At 38.5% G+C, this 16691-nt stretch overlaps 1 long non-coding RNA gene across 1 annotated transcript in view; it reads right to left on the bottom strand.

Annotated features, from left to right (window-relative positions):
* Positions 1 to 8229: 8229 nt before the first annotated feature.
* LOC132771799 (uncharacterized) overlaps positions 8230 to 16691 on the bottom strand; it is an 85081-nt gene continuing 76619 nt past the window's right edge. The window contains exon 4 of the long non-coding RNA XR_009631121.2: positions 8230 to 11694. This is a non-coding gene — a long non-coding RNA (uncharacterized lncRNA). The remainder of the gene's footprint in view (positions 11695 to 16691) is intronic.

The raw sequence follows: 16691 nt of genomic DNA, 5'->3' as shown, positions 1-16691 counted from the left end.
AACAATGCATTAAGTTTGCATTCCTGATTACTGGGAATGCACCTCTGGGGCCATAGGATGAATTGGAAATCCTCCCTTGATGCATTGCATCAGGAATGCACTGATCTTCGAGAGGGAGGGGGTGAGAGCCTATTCAGAATTGCAACTGGCACAGCATGATGTTTAAGCAGTGTGCTTACACAGTTGGACACTGGTGAGGGAGATTTTCTAACACACTGGAGATGAGAAATGATCAGAACTCTACCTAGGTGTTATCAGTAACCACTGCACACACTGTTTATAGATAATTGTTGTATAAGTATCACATACCTCTTTTTGCAACAATGGAAAAAAAGTAGTTATATTACTGCAGCTCCTAGTTTCACAAGCATAAAACTACTAAAGGATTTTGGCCCTAATCTCAGATCTCTCCTGCACCCACCTAAGCCTATTCATCTACTGAAAATGTATTTTTGAAGCTTCCTTCCATTTGATCAGGATAGGTGGGGGGGGGGGGCAAGGAGGAAGAAAACATACATCTGTGGGGTCCACAACCATCTCAGGCCACTCCTGTGAGATGAGGAGAAATTAGTCATACTCCAGTGTTTGCCCAGTGCATTTCTCTCCCACTGTTTGCATCAGATAAAAATAAGTATTGCATGAGAAGAGGGCAGGAAGAATCAAAACTAGAGTCCATTCATGATGCCATTCTGTCAACAAAAGCCCAAAAGGATGTGGGATGGAATAATAATAATTTTTAAAAGGTGAAGAAAAGTGGAAGAGGAAAAAGAAGGAAAAGAGAAAGAGGAAGGAGATAAATTCACTGAGTCAATCATTCATCGCCACCAAATTTAATAGAAAACGTTTCACAGATCTCTACAATTCAAGATCCCTCAGACTGTTGGGATACTGTACTACAATTTGGGGAAAAACATGAACAAATTCCTGTGCACATTGCACATATCTCATTTGTACTGCAAACACACACACACACACACACGAAAGAACAATGTTGTTTATTCATTCAGTTGCTTCCCTCTTCATGACCTCATGGACTACCCCATCCCAGAGCTCCCTGTCGGCCGTCACCACCCTCAGCTCCTTCAGAGTCACTTCAAGGATACCATCCATCTTGCCCTTGGTCGGCCCCTCTTCCTTCTTTTTCCCCCCAGCATCATTGTCTTCTCTAAGCTTTCCTGTCTTCTCATGAGGTGGCCAAAGTACATCATCTTTGCTTTTAATATCCTTCCCTCCAATGACCAGTCAGGCTTTATTTCCTGAAGTATGGACAGGTTGGATCTTCTCGCGGTCCAAGCCACTCTCAAAATTTTCCTCCAGCACCACAGTCCTTCAGTCAGCCTTCTTTATGGTCCAGCTCCCACATCCCTAGGTTACTACAGGGAATACCATTGCTTTGACTATGTGGATCTTCGTTGCCAGCACGATATCTCTACTCTTCACTATTTTAATGTATATGTCTTATGTTAATAATCTTATGCCCATGTTTGGCTACTTTGTATGTTTTTGTGTTTTTACAATTTGGAAACTGCCCTTAGTGCCCTAGGGGAGATAGAGTGGTATATAAATAAATTTTATTATTATTTTTATTGAGATTGGTTATTGCTCTCCTCCCAAGAAGTAAAGTCTTCTGATTTCCCGACTGCAGTCTGTGTTTGCAGTAATCTTTGTGCCTAGAAATACAAAGTCTGTCACTGCCTCCACATTTTCTCCCTCTGTTTCCCAGTTATCAACCAGTCTGCTTGCCATAATTTTGGGTTTTTGATGTTTAACTGCAACCCAGCTTTTGCACTTTCTTCTTTCACTTTGGATAGAAGGCTCCTCAGCTCTTCCTTGCTTTCAGCCATCAAAGTGGTATCATCTGTATATCTAAGGTTGTTAATGTTTCATTCAGCAATTTTAACTCCAGCCTTGGATTCATCAAGCCCCGCATGTCGCATGATGTGATCTGTATATAAATTGAATACGTAGGGTGAGAATGTACAGCCCTGCTGTACTCCTTTCCCAATCTTTCCCCAAAACAGTCAGTTGTTACTGTTGTTACTTGGTCATTATACAGATTCCTCAGGAGAGAGACAAGGTGGCTTGGTATGCCCATCCCACCAAGAACTAGGCTCAATTTATTATGATCCACACAGTCAAAAGCTTTAGGATGGTCAATAAAACAGAAATAGATGTTTTTCTGAAACTCCCTGCCTTCCTCCATTATCCAGCGGATATTTGCAATTTGGTCTCTCATTCCTCTGCTTTTTCTAAACCCAGCTTGTTCATCTGGCAACTTCCTCTCCATGTATTACCTTGCAGGATCTTGAGCATTACCTTACTGCCATGTGAAATAATGACATAGTAAAATGGAAAAATCAAGGGTTTTTGTTTTTAAAAAAACGAGGGTGGGAGATATTTTCAAGCTCTGGATGTTTGAATCCAAGGATAAAGAATCCATGGATATGGAAAACCAACTGTAGTTTAAACGATTCATTAGCTAACTGCAGGTTTTCTATAGTTTAGCTATTTCTGTGTAATTACTGAATTACACTATTTGAAGTGTTTTAAAAATATAAAAAATTATAAAATGCAGATTTCATGTAGCAATATACTACTTTTTATTTTGAAAATATTTCATGTTGTTTAAAGAATAATCATTATGAGAATGTGAGAATCATTGTGTAGTTGTAAACTACTATAAGCCATTTTTAAATGGGAAAGTGGTATATTGCTGCATAAAATCTGTACTAGATCATTTTCTTACTAAAACACACCTCCACCCCATGTATAGTGTAATAAGCATTAACATTTGCAGACCATAAGAGCAAGTTCTTGCTCCAAAGTGCCTGCAAACTAAATTTTAATACAGAAGAAAAAGCAGACAATGGAAAAGGCAAGGAAGGCAAAGGTTTTATGGAAAAAACTGGAATCCTTTTGAATTGTATTACAAATGCAAAATGTGCAGATGCTATACTTTAGGAAGCCAGGTAATTGTAGAACTACCCAGTGCTATACTAAGTTTATATTGTTACATTGCTGGATCTCTACTTATTAACTCAATTGATGTCAATATACCTCCTTGCAAAAGGAAACTCTCTTCCCAGGATTAGGCAAGTATTACCAAGAGCAGTCACTATGCCTGCATAAACAAGTCATAATTTAGAGGAGACTTGGTCATATTGCAACAAGGACTGTGATTCACTGGACAATGGAGTTGGTGTGCTTACATTTAAGCAAGAGGACTAAACTCATTCACATTATATAAACTACAGATAGGACTATGTGTATGTCGGTGGGTCATGCTGTAAATAGGGTGGTCTCACTATTTTAGAAAGCAAAAAGGGAGAACGTTTTGTGGACAAATGCAGATTGCTTAAAAAGAATTGCAGGCAACAGAGAAGGTGCACTTAAGGGAACGGCAGCTCATATTTCCTGATCTCAGCACAGATGATACCCTTTAGAGCTGCTGATCCTGCAATGGTAACCATTATAGCTGAGTAGGCTGGAGTATGGAGACTCTGGAGGAAAATGCATGTGGACAGCTGTCCTATTTCAAGGAACTTTGTTTTTTTAGCTTCCAGTAATCATCAAGATGCAAAGATCCAGTAAACCAGTCTAACAACTTTTGAAAATAGGATTGTGCCATGATGCCAGGGAGTCTCACTACCCCAAAGTCACCAGATCTGATCTTGGAAGCTAAGCAGTGTCAGCCCTGATTTTTATGTGAAAGGGAATTTACCAATGAATACCAGATGCTGAAGGGTATATTTAAAAGAAAGAAACTGGCAAAAACCCCTCCGAATATTCCTTTTCTGGGGGAAAATCTATGAAACTCATGGAATCACCATACATTCATATGTAACTTGAAGACACATAATACCATATCGCTTATCAACTCCTTCATCACTGTGATATACCAAATTGGTACAATCCTGCATTTTTCTTCATCTTTCAGAGTTAGCAAAGTCCACATGATTCTGAAAGGCAACAATTTGCTTGTGACAAGAGAGAAATTATTGCTTATGCAGGTCTTATATCTGGGAATAAGCACTTGCAGGCAATGTGATTGATCTTAAATATAGTAACACTACCTTGACAGACACTAATTTTGGAAGTGTATTTTGCAATGATGGCTGAAGTTCAAAATCAAATGCATTTCTACTTGCCTGAGAAATTTAGCATTTGCAAGTGTTACTAAGCAACACAGAAGAACAAAGTTTCTGAAGACTTTAAAATACTATTTGCTAATGTTAAGAATCAGAAATCACATCAATAAAATTATTTGATAGAAAAGACACAGTCTATGTGTTTTTGGTTGTGTTGACTGTGTCTCTCTCATCCCTTGCAGACAAAGGTTTGCCCATTAACCCACAAATTAAGTTTCTTTAGAATTGTACATACAGCTGTGATTTTCCTAAATGCACCATGATACAATGTAAATATAACTGGCAGGTTGCTTTTTACTAGGATTTATTGAAACAAACCAACTTTCAACCGTGGTCTTCGAATAAGCAGTTCTTTATTTTGTCCCAGTCAGGAAAAATATTATTGCCAGATTAATCATAGTTTGGGTTTTGGATCTGATAGACAAAACAGGGTTATCTGAAAACACATTGAAACTTCCCATTCTTTCTCATGTCCAGGACAAACAAATTTAGGATCACATTGGAACCAAATCAATGAGTTAAAGTTGTATGGCCTTGGTGGCAAACCAGGAAGTATGTTAAATAACCCTTTGATCTGGTCCACCAAGATTATTTTTGCATTCTTGTCTATAGATGACAGCATAGTGTATATTTTAGGTGATCATACAAGGGTGTGAGGCATTGCAAACCAGGTTTCATCATTTCATAAGTTCAAACTAAATGGCCCTGAGGTATTTCAGGAAAAACTGAAAGTACACTTTAGCCTTACAGGGCAGGTCAAACTTAGGGCCCTTCCACACAGCCCTATATCCTAGAATATCATGACAGAAAATCCCACATTATTTGAGTGTGGACTCGGTTAACCCAGTTCAAAGCAGATATTATAGGATTTTCTGCCTTGATATTCTGTGATAAAGGGCTGTGTTGAAGGGCCCTGAGAGTGATTTGCATAACTGAGAAGCAAATGGCAAGATATTTGGTGGGGTTTAGTCCCACAAAAATGCAATCAGGGTTTTTCCAGATTGAATTTTATGTCATATCATTGGTAGTGGTGGTGGTTAGCACATTTATTTATTGAACATTATCTATTACACTAGACCAGTTTTAAAATTAACTGCAAAAAGCTTGATGTTTTGGTTGTGAGTGTGGACAATGGCAATTTCACATTAAAAACTGATTCAGGAAAGGGTTTCATGCCAATCCTTCTTTCCTCATATATACATTTATTTATTTTCAGTTTCTATTTATCTTAAATGGGAAATGGGAGTTTGAGTTTGTGGATCTTGTCAATACAAGGATCACTGCTCAACCCTTTGGATTGCAGCTCACATGCTCCTTTCTTATGTAAACATCTATTATCTTTCATCATAAATCTAAGTAATCAACATGTAATTTATAGGGGAAAGTGTTGTACTGTTTTTATTCATATCTTTTGATAATTTCCTCTTCATCCAGTATTGTCTTCTCACCTTGTAGCATGACTGCAGCATGACTACAGAAGTTCATACTTAAAAGGAAAACAAACATCACAAGACCCACAACAAATATGCAAAGTTTAGTAACACTGTTTAGCCCATCACACCTTGCAGAAGGCGAAGCACTTTGTTTCAAGTTAAAACACTTGCTTCTCCCAATATTTTTAATCTCTTCCTATAGACCATTTCATGACATGCTCTCAAAAGGCAGCCAACAATAATAATCGTGAAGACAGAACAAATGAAAAAACATAGTCATACTATATCCACAGGGCCAACAAAAACTGATTAATAGAAATTTAACTTTTTAAAGACTTCAGAGGGTGCTTTATAGGCCCCATAGAGTTTTTTTTAAAATCCTATACAATTCAATAAGTATGCAGTCAGTACAGAAAAGACCCTGGCTCTGCTATGTTATCAAATGGACTGACCTCTGTAGTAGACAAGATAGTAGAATTTCTGTTAAAGGCTTTAAGTGGCCTATTAAATAACCTGGTCCCAAATCATCCTGGGAATTAAATGTCAGTACCAGGATAGTATAGTGGTCTGAGCATTAGATATCTCTGGAAAACAGGGATCAGATCTCTGCTCAGCCAGAAAAACTTATTGGATTGCCTTGGGCACATTACAAACATCTTTAAAAACTTTGTAATATTTATCTAACATAGTCAGAAATGACTTACTTTGGAATTTAGAAACAGGAGTAACTGATATAAGCAGGAAATGGTTTGTATCCGTCATTTCTGATTTATGGCAACCCTAAGACAACCCTATCATGGAGTTTGTTGACATGATTTGTTCAGAAAGGTTTTGTCATTGCCCTCCTCTGAGGGAGATAGAGTATAATCTGACCAAAGGATTTCCATGGCTAAGTGAAAATTGAAATCCTGTTCTCCCAGAGTCCTGGTGCAATACTCAAACTACTACATCATTTTGGTTCTCAAATAAGAATAGTATACATCAATTTAAAAAAGTTTGGTTTGTGATCTGAATGCATGCAACATGTGTCGTGAGGGTCCATGTTTCAAGAAGAAATTATGGGAGCCCTATCAGATAGACGTCAAGGCACTATGCATATTTTAGACCCAAAGGACTGCAGAAAGGGGCTGGATTGTTGTATATACTTGCAACGGTTGACCAGAATGGAGTGTGAGAAGTGATTTCATTAGTTGAAACCAAGGAGTCACGAAACAATTCAAATACTGAAAACAGTGTTACCTTAGCATGTACTGTTTTTATATCTCCTCACAGCTTGCAATCCGGATGCCCTAGGAAGTCCATTGGCACAGATTAGTGTCTCTGGCAAGGTCTCTGTTATTGAGAGCAGGTTAAGAACAAGCCCCCCGTTACCCAAGAACCCCTGCTTGCCATTGGCTAACTAAATTCACCACCTGATTTAAATAAATAACTGCAGATCCTTAATGCTTCCCTTATGAAATTCAGGCAGCATGATTTAAGAACAAATCAGGAACATTACCCACATGCCCATCCTAGTTATTTCAACATCTGTGTATCCGAAATGTGATGAGGAAGTGAAACTGCTGAGATGACACATTGCTAAGAGTAATGTGGACATTAAAAGTAATGTGGTGCTCAGTGTTTAAGAATGGGTGAAACAAGCTGGCTGGAGGGCAACTGCTTTCAGGAAAACATGGACACTAAGTCTCTGAAATGTAAATCTCATTCTATAACAGGTAAATGTAAAATGTTAGCTGGACAGCCTCTTTTTTCATTACTCCCAGGAGATATCATTTTGGGCACAGAAATATAAGCTCCTTCGTCCTACTGGTCATTTTTCAGATCTTCTTGCTGCTTTCCATGGAACAGTTGGCTGAAGAAGTCAACTGCAGGGACTTTACAGGGAAAAAGCAGTTGGTCTGTAAGATATTATAATACTTTAGTATGTACAAGTCTAGAAATTTTTAATCAGAAACTTGACCCAAAAAACCTGGGTTGACTAATCCACTGGTCAATATAAGTACTGTAACTTAAATCTTATAAAAAGGGAATCATCCCTTCCTCTGCATAGAGTGGCAAATGTTGAGAGCTTAGTCCCTCCCAAGAGAAATAAAGGAAGTGCTGATCCTTATACTCTCTTTGCACAGTGCCACTTTTGGCCTTTTTAAATGATCGGGTGGGAAAATGGTAGCAATGGTGACCAAGAGCGGTTGGGAATGAGGTCTTCCTGGAGCCTTCCCCTGTTCACATAATGGCTCTCAACATATCCCTGGGTCATTTCCAAGTCTATAATTTTGGCCTCCAAATCTGCTCTTGACTTAAACACGCGACTGACGTATACATGAGTATACCTTTCCATTTTCTACTGCTTGAGTTTTTTGCAATAGAGAAAGGGAATTGCACAATTTATGCTACACTTGGCTACAATTTAATGTGTAATTTAGACCTAAGATGTCAACAGGCTTGATCTAGCCCAACATGTTACTTCATCAAACAGTTTCATTCAAGAGACGAGAAAGAGTATCAGTTGCATAAGCAGATGGCAGTATTCTGTGAACAAGCCCACATCTGCTATAAGGTTTGGACTCCTTAAGTTGTCGTTTGCCTTTTTTTTTTCATTTGCAATGTCTTCAGGCTTTTAACATACTTAGAAAAAAGAAAAATACCAATTGTCAGACTTTGTATATTTTAATGCAGAATATGGGAGAACATAATGGATGTTGATAATAGCAGCAGTTACAGCCAAACTGTGGGCATGGATTCCAAAGAATCCATTGCAATTAGCCAATGCTAAAATGACTCAATAGTATCTGAAGCTCTAGTATAATGTATCTTGCAGAACTGGTAAATTCACATGCTACCCTGACATGACAAATTTCATTCTGTAATTTATAAAAAACCACCATTATATCAGTTATCAGCTTTATTGGTAGTTTAAGGATTACAAAGCTTTGCTTAAATTAATTTGGTTTTTACAACATTCTATTGCATAAATGTACATTCTTAGAATTCATTAATGTGTATCAATTTATAACATGACATAATCCAGTAATCATCTTCCTTGATTCTATAATTTGCTGATAGACCTGTGTATGTTTTTACCCCTTCTGCTCTCACCCTCTTTTGTGCTTTAGTATTTATATTTTAAATGTACTAAATGTACCAAGTTCGTATGAAAATGTGACTTTTATTTCCTGTGCTGGTCTATGACTGAAATAAATGATTTGATTGATACCGAGTAGAGTTAAAATAGTATCTCTGTGTTGCTGTTTTGTTTTTTTGTCAGCAGATAGAGATGCAGAATTTAAATACACTTAACACAAGACAAAAAAAGGAATCAACTTCAAGAAAAAGTAATTTTGTAAGAAAAGAAATAATAAAACACTTGATCTGTAAAACTTCCACACCGCAATGAGCTATTATGGCTGCTTCACGGAAGCTACTCCTCCCCCCAGCTGGCTTCCAAACATCACTAGATATACATCACTAGACATTGAATTGTTCCAAACTGGGTGGCTGATGAAGATGAGAAAATATTTTCACATCTCAACTAGCTTTTGACATTTATTAATTAACTCCATGACGATTGCATCAACTCATTGTGCTTGTTCTTCCCTGCCCTTCATTTGTTTTTTCCTCCCAACTCTGTAAATTCCTCAGGGCAGGGTTTTGTTGTGTTCATATTAGTATATTTTTAAAGCATAAATAAAAAATATTTATTATGATGCTAATACATTTAAATTATTTACATGTTAAATTTACATGTCTTCCCACAAAAAAAATGCCAATGGCAGCTAACTATAAATTCCATAATAGAAAATCACCAAGTCACTGACAAAAACAAAGGTATGTAGTACTGAGAGTAGGCTCGAAGGGAATGTTTTTACATATTTCCATGGATTGGTGGGTCTTTATGTACGGTTTGAGGGCAAGAAGAAATCACCCAAATATTCCATCATTTTTTAAAAAAATGTATGTATTGGGGGGCTTGAGAACTGGGAGGATTTCAAGGGCCACAAAAGAGGAATTCATTACTACAATAATATAATTTTGGACTTCCGGCCTATACTTCTCTCTCTCTCATGCAAAAATGAAAATCTAATACAAAAATATGCTAATAAAATACCAATTATGGTTAATCTAGGCTGTGCATGAAAAGAAAATCCAATAGAATTTCTATGATACTACCAGAAAATTGTTGGGTGAATGAAATTATATTTGGTGGACTTGACAAAAGTGAAATATGACAGGTGAAATGAACTCTGAAGACAGAGCTACTCCTTCAGAAGAATCCATGCATTCACCACTTGGGCCAGTTTGCAATGCAGGCATGGGATGAGAATCAATATTCCCTTTTATTGAAAATTATTTGCTTCCCAGTCTGCAATCTACCATAGTCTTCCCTCTGATGCATGTACTTCCTCTGTGGAGAAGCATATATGTATAAGGAGGCCATTTAGATGAAATTTCTGGTGTAAAACTCTGTTCTTATTGTACCAAACAAGTCTAAATTTCCCAACAGTGTGCTCTCATGTTCTCAAAAAAAATATGTAACAGCCCTACTCAAGTGGTATGCTTTCAATAGCCGAAAACCTTTTAAAAGTAGCATTTTTTCCATGAATGCATTGAAACTATCTTCTTATGAAAGGAGGAATCTCACATGAGAGTTTTCTTAAACACATACATATACCAGCTTGGTTTTACACTGAAAGGTAGGCCGTGGGATGCAGAATAATTCAATGTAGAACGAAGGTATTGAGTACAGATTGGCTTTGTATTTCCAGACAGCCTGAAACCCAGCAGACAATGTAGCTGTTGCTTAGCAAACACAGATTTCTACATTGTATGCCAGGTTCAGGCCCCAAGGCTGGATGACTGGTTCCAAATATCTGCAAACAGAAGCAATGGTGTCAGAGAAATACAACTTAAAACACTGAATACATTTCATCCAGTGCACTGCAGGAAAAACGGGATAAATCGAATATGAGAAATATGCAGCTCTTCAATATGATGCCCTACTCAACATATCCAATGGGGATGGATGAGTTTATTTATTTATTTTATTTTGAATATTTGTACCCCGCCCATCTCAACTCCCTGGAGGGGGGGGGGGCTCAGGGTGGCTTCCAATCGGCAGCAATTCGATGCCTCAATATATACATAATAAAAACAGTCAATAATAATAGTTAAAAACATTAAAACTATGCTGGGAGCTACAGTTCAACATCTGAAGTGTATACAATGCTCATAATTCCAAATGCTAGAACCATCTAGAATAGACCCATTGAATCAGTTATTGAAAAATTACTCAATACAAAAATAGATCTCACTCTAGTTGAAAATAGAAACTGGATTTAGGTCACTGCACATGGACTTCTAACGTTGTCCTGACTCTTACTGTTGCAGCTTTATTCATAGTTGAGAAGAAGGTGGATCCTCTATGCACCCCAATTGGAAGCTGAACAGACCTTTGCCCAATCTTGCAACTTTGAATGAGATTTTCCTGCTTCTTGGCAGGGGGTTGGACTGATTAGCCCACGAAGTCTGTTCCAACTCTATGATTCTATGATTCTAGCTCTTATATTAGGCAGAAATGGTATATATGTTGTTTTACAGTAAGATGACATAGTCTTAATGAATATGAAGCAGTCTGGAGACCTAATTCTAGGTTGTGAATTTGTAAATGCAATGCTGAATGCCAGTCTATATTGACTATGGGAGCTATCAGGCTGCTGTGTTTTTTATTTACAATTAGTGGCTGTTAATTCTCGACCTATAGTCATTACTATAATGAACACAGTAGATACTCTGCATTTTAAAAAGTCCTGTTTGATTCAATGAAATGTACAAAATGTCTTACTGAGAATCATTTTCAGGTAAGCCATTGTTAGATACATCACTAGACATTAATGAATCATTTTCCTCTTCCGTCTTGGGGAAATAGTAGCAGTTCAAGATATTCAAATGGCCCACAATGATGTCCAGCGGTGAGGTGCTACAAGATGTCCTCAGAGACCCAGTAGCCAGATGTAGCTGCTGATTGAGAAGACAGAATCTACACTGACTACTGAGCGACTGAGGAGCAGCTACATTTTCTGGATCAAGAGACTCTTCCCTGTTATGTCAAATGCAACCTGTGAACACAAAAAAAGAAAAGAAAAATGATTGTCCGGAATTCTATCTTTACAAGAAACAAAACTTTAAGCATTTTAAACCACTTTGAGTCCCCCCTAGGGGTGAGAAAAGTGGTATATAAATGCTGTAAATAAATAATAATAATAAATAAAAACACTGTACATTTATACACAGGCATCACAATAATAATTATTTATTTATTTTATTTAAAACATTTATACCCCGTCCTTCTCAACCTCCGAAGAGGGACTCAGGACGGCTTCCAACAGGCAACCATTCAGTGCTGACACAATATAAAACATATCATAAAATACAACCATATACATTAAAGCAGTTATAAATATACATTAAAAACAGTTCACCAGGTTAAACTTGTCATCCAAATCAGTCCATTGCAGTCAAATAAAGTCTTATCTTCACCAGAAGCGACTTGCAGTTTCTCAAGTCACTCCTGACATGACAAAAAAAACCCCCCCAAAAACCAGTAAATCAGTCTATTCTGCAAATGCTTGATCCCAAAGCCAGGATTTAAGTTTCTTCCAGAAGGTCAGGAGGGAGGGGGCACATCTAACCTCATTAGGGAGGGAGCTCCACAGCTGAGGGGCCACCACAGAGAAGGCCCTGTCTCTCGTCCTTACCAAACGTGACTGCGATGGTGGTGGGACCAAGAGCCAGGGCCTCCCTGGATTATCTTAAGGCCCTTGGTAGTTTGTAGAGGGAAATATGTTCAGACCAATAAACTGGGCCAGAACTGTTTAGGGCTTTATAGGTTAAAACCAGCACTTTGAATTGTGCTTGTAAGCTTACAGGCAGCCAATGGAGCTGGTGTAACAAGGGAGTTGTATGCTCCTGTGAGCAACCTGGTTGAACTAGCTGGAGATTTTGAGCAGTCTTCAGAGGTAACCCCATGTAGACTGTGTTGCAGTAGTCTAATAACCTAGCATAGTCACATATCCTTGACTAGTAGTTTTGTGAAATATATTTATATGGTTTTATAGAAAACATTTTCTAACAAATGTATTAAAGAAGAGAGTTTTTAACGTTTTAACGTTGGCCCTCCAAATTTGCAGGTTTAAGTTTTGTGGGACTGATTTATTTACTTTATTTATTTACTCTATTTTTATCCTGTCTTTCTCCCCATAGAGACTCAAGGTGGCTTTATTAATGTGATCTCTGTTGGAATCCCCAGATCCTTCTGCACAGCTCTATAGTCAACTTCTGGCGGAGTCTCACTGGAGGACCTAGATATTCCCTCAAATAAAACAGTGTTTTTCTCTATTCATGGTTCTTCAACTTTCACGGGGTCCTCAACGTCTAATTCCAGCAAATGTAGAAAGGTGACTGTATCGTTTTTTTAAAAAGTCCTAGAAACATCTTGGCAGAATCAAATGTGCTCAATGTCTTTGAAATTATGATATATTGGAAGAATAAACCACGCCATTTGAATATCTTCAATATTAATATAAGATAATCCATAAATACAGAATCAAATACAGTAGTTGTGAAAGAATGCTTATATCAGCATACTAACACTCAAATATAGAAAAAAAGGGTATCTTCAGAAATTTGCAAGCCCCAATATTACTTACTGTATCTTTTCTGCTTATAAAATGGAAATCTTTATATTTTTCTTTAAACATTGTTGAAAGGTTCCTCTCACAATGGCACTATATATGATCCAACTGGCTTTCAGTCAATGAATATTTTATTGCATTTTAGGTTACATGCTACAGATTTTTACTATATGTGTATTATATATTTACATAAAATTCCAGTTACAAGCATTATAACGTAATATAACTTATTCTTTATTCAGAAATAAATTGCACTATATGCTAAAGAGTTTAATACCTGTGACAAGGACTGTAGCCCGAAATATGCTGGATTTCAATAAAAGGTTATGCACATAATTTAATATGAGAGAGGTTTTCAAATACATGCCTAGATTTTTTTTAAAAAAATTGTTTACAATGTAGTTCTTACTAGGAACAATCTAATTAGTGAAGCTGTAGTCACAAAATATTCAATATTTTCCAACCAATAATTGCATCAAATTGAGTGAACAGAGCATTGATTAATTAAATTATTGCAAAAGCCATTTCTTAAACTAGTGCTTAATTGTATGTGTGTGACTTCAAGTAAATCTCTTGAATGTTTTATGGTTTTCTTAAGCAATAAATCTAAGTTTTGCCAACTTCTTCCTCTGAAATATAGCTTACTGCACCAGGAATTATTTGGTAAACTCCCATTCAAGTACTAACCAGAGCTGTCTCTACTTATCTTCCAAGATGAGATAAGATCTAACAATAACAACAGCAGCAGCAGCAACATCTTTTTATACCCCGCCAACCATCACCTTTAGGGGACTCGGGGTGGCTTACAAGGGACACGTCCAAGATTACAATTAAAACACACATGTAAGACATTTAACCAATTAAATCATCAGATAAAACAAATAACAACACAATTGAAAGCAATATAAAAAATACGGCTGAAAGAAACAGCTGAGGTACAGATTCAGTGAGTGCAATACATTTTTACAGGAGTGCAGGAAAGTGCAACAATACAGTAAACTGGGCAGGAAATACTGTCAAACACATGTTGAGGTAGGACATATGCCGGTGTAAAATGCAGGCCGGTGTAAAGTGCGGAACTTCAAGTAGGGACAAGAAAGTTACTGGTGAGCTGCTTAGTCAAAAGCGCAATGGAACATCCAGGTTTTTAGTTGACTCTGAAAGGAGGATAAGGTGGGAGCCTGTCTGATCTCCCTAGGAAGGGAGTTCCAGAGCCGGGGGGCCACCACCGAGAAGGCTCTCTCCCTCATCCCCACCAACCGTACATGTGACGGTGGGGGGGGGGGAGAGCAGTGCCTCCCCAGAAGATCTCAAGGTATGCACTGGTTCATAGGGGAAGATGCGATTGCAAAGATAAGCAGGTCACAAACCATTTAGGGTTTTATAGGTGATGACCTGCACCTTGAATTGGGACTGGAAACTTATTGGAAGCCAGCGAAGCTGTTTAAACAGGAGGGTTGACCGCTCTCTGTAACCAGCTCCCGTGAGTAGTCTGGCTGCAGATCTCTGGACCAACTGTAGTTTCCAGGCCATTTTCAAGGGCAACCCTACGTAGAGTGCATTGCAGTAATCCAACCTAGAAGTGGCTAGGGCATGGATCACCATGGCCAGATCAGATTTCACGAGGTACGGGTGCAGCTGGTGCACGACCTTTAACTGTGCAAAGGCCCTCCCAGCCACCGCTGACACCTGAGCATCAAGTGTCAAAACGGAGTCCAGAAGGATCCCCAAGGTGCTGACCTGTGTCCTCAGAGGGAGTGCAACCCTATCAAGCACAGGTAGCCACTCTACGCCCTGATCAGTCCCATGACTGGCCAAGCCCGTGCTGGCTGATTTTAGGAGCCAGGAAGGGCAAGGGTCTAGAGCTGACGTGGTCGCCCTCACCACTCCAAGGATTTTGTCCATGTCATCAGGCTGGACAAGCTGAAACGAATCCCACAACACTGGACAAACAGATGCCCTGGTCACCTCCTCTGGAACTGCATCCAAACTGACGTCTAAGTCTGAATGTATCCGAGCGACTTTATCGGCAAAATGATGAGCGAACTCACATTGGGAGGTCAGGTGGTCAGGAGTCTCCCCCCCCCTCGGGGGGGGGGGGTGAAGGAGCTCCCCAACCACCCTGAACAACTCCGCTGGTCTGTTTCTTGCAAACGCAATGTGGTCAGTCGAGAAAGTTTTCTGGCTGCCTTTAATGCGGTATAGGCCATAATAGAGGCTCTAGCCCGTGTTTGGTCGGGCGAACTCCGAGATTTCTCCCAGTAGCGCTCTAGCCTCCGTCTCATCTGCTTCATCAATCTCAACTCCTCGGAAAACCAAACTGCTAAGCTGACTCTGCATAATGAGAGAGGGCGTTCGGGGGCGATCGTGTCTACAGCCCTAGCCATCTCAGTGTTATAGAGATCCACCAGGACTTCGACAGGATCATCAGCCTTCATGACAGCCTTCAGGAAGATCCCCAAGAGACATCAGGAATCCATCCGGATCCATTAGTCTCCTGGGGCGGACTATCTAGTATATTTAGGATATTTTTTACTTTAATCAATAAGACTTAAATTCAATAAAGTGTTTACTAGATTGTGCCTAGGCACAGAAAATTATTAAGATCTTCTACAACAAAATATGCAAAATGTGAAAATGTGAAATTCTGGTTAAACTGCCTGAGATTAAAGCAAGTGTTTTCTATTGGTGCCCTAACAAGTTTTTTAAAAATGTAAATACCAGAAAGGACACTGTTCTTCAAATGGGAAAAGTCTGGTTTAGGAAACCCTTTGCATGCATATATACTAACGAGATGCCTCATTAACAAACTACAGAAAGAGACTGCAGCCAAAAGAAGGTCAAATAAATATTAAAGGAAATCCAACGTCTATTGTGCAATGCTATGAAGGCAGCTGACTCAAAAGCTTGTGAGTCACAAGTCCACATACTTGGGCCTGTTCTAGCCTGAATCAAAGCGTAAGTTCGGCTGGTATGATTTAATGATCCCAAAGCCAATCAATCAAAAGGACTTGAGGCCAGTGCATACATCAGCTCTTTTTTTCTGAAGAACAGGTTACTGGAAACAATTAAAATGTATATATTATGTATACATAGAACAAACAGGGAGAGCACCATTTCCGGCTTCAACCATCTTTGTATATACAGCAAACAGATCAGCACATTTACATTTGAGAATTAAATGAGTTCATCTGGAAGGTTAAACTGCCACCATTAATTTTAACTGTGACGGCTTCAAAACTATTTCTAGCCTACTGTCTTTCCACAGGAAGGTAAAAGTCCTTTCTAGTTAAGGAAGCTTCGGGTTTTGAGTATGCTTTTAAACTTCTGCTTTTAAATAGAAGTATTGTTTAATCGTATTTAACCTTTTTATTAAGAGTTTTTTAATTGCACTGTATGAGAAAATTAGAATAATGTTTCAC

Source organism: Anolis sagrei, chromosome 3 (assembly GCF_037176765.1).
Source record: "Anolis sagrei isolate rAnoSag1 chromosome 3, rAnoSag1.mat, whole genome shotgun sequence".
NCBI lineage: Eukaryota > Metazoa > Chordata > Lepidosauria > Squamata > Dactyloidae > Anolis > Anolis sagrei.
Note: the sequence above shows the minus strand (reverse complement) of the source record. Positions and strands in the feature narration are given on the sequence as shown.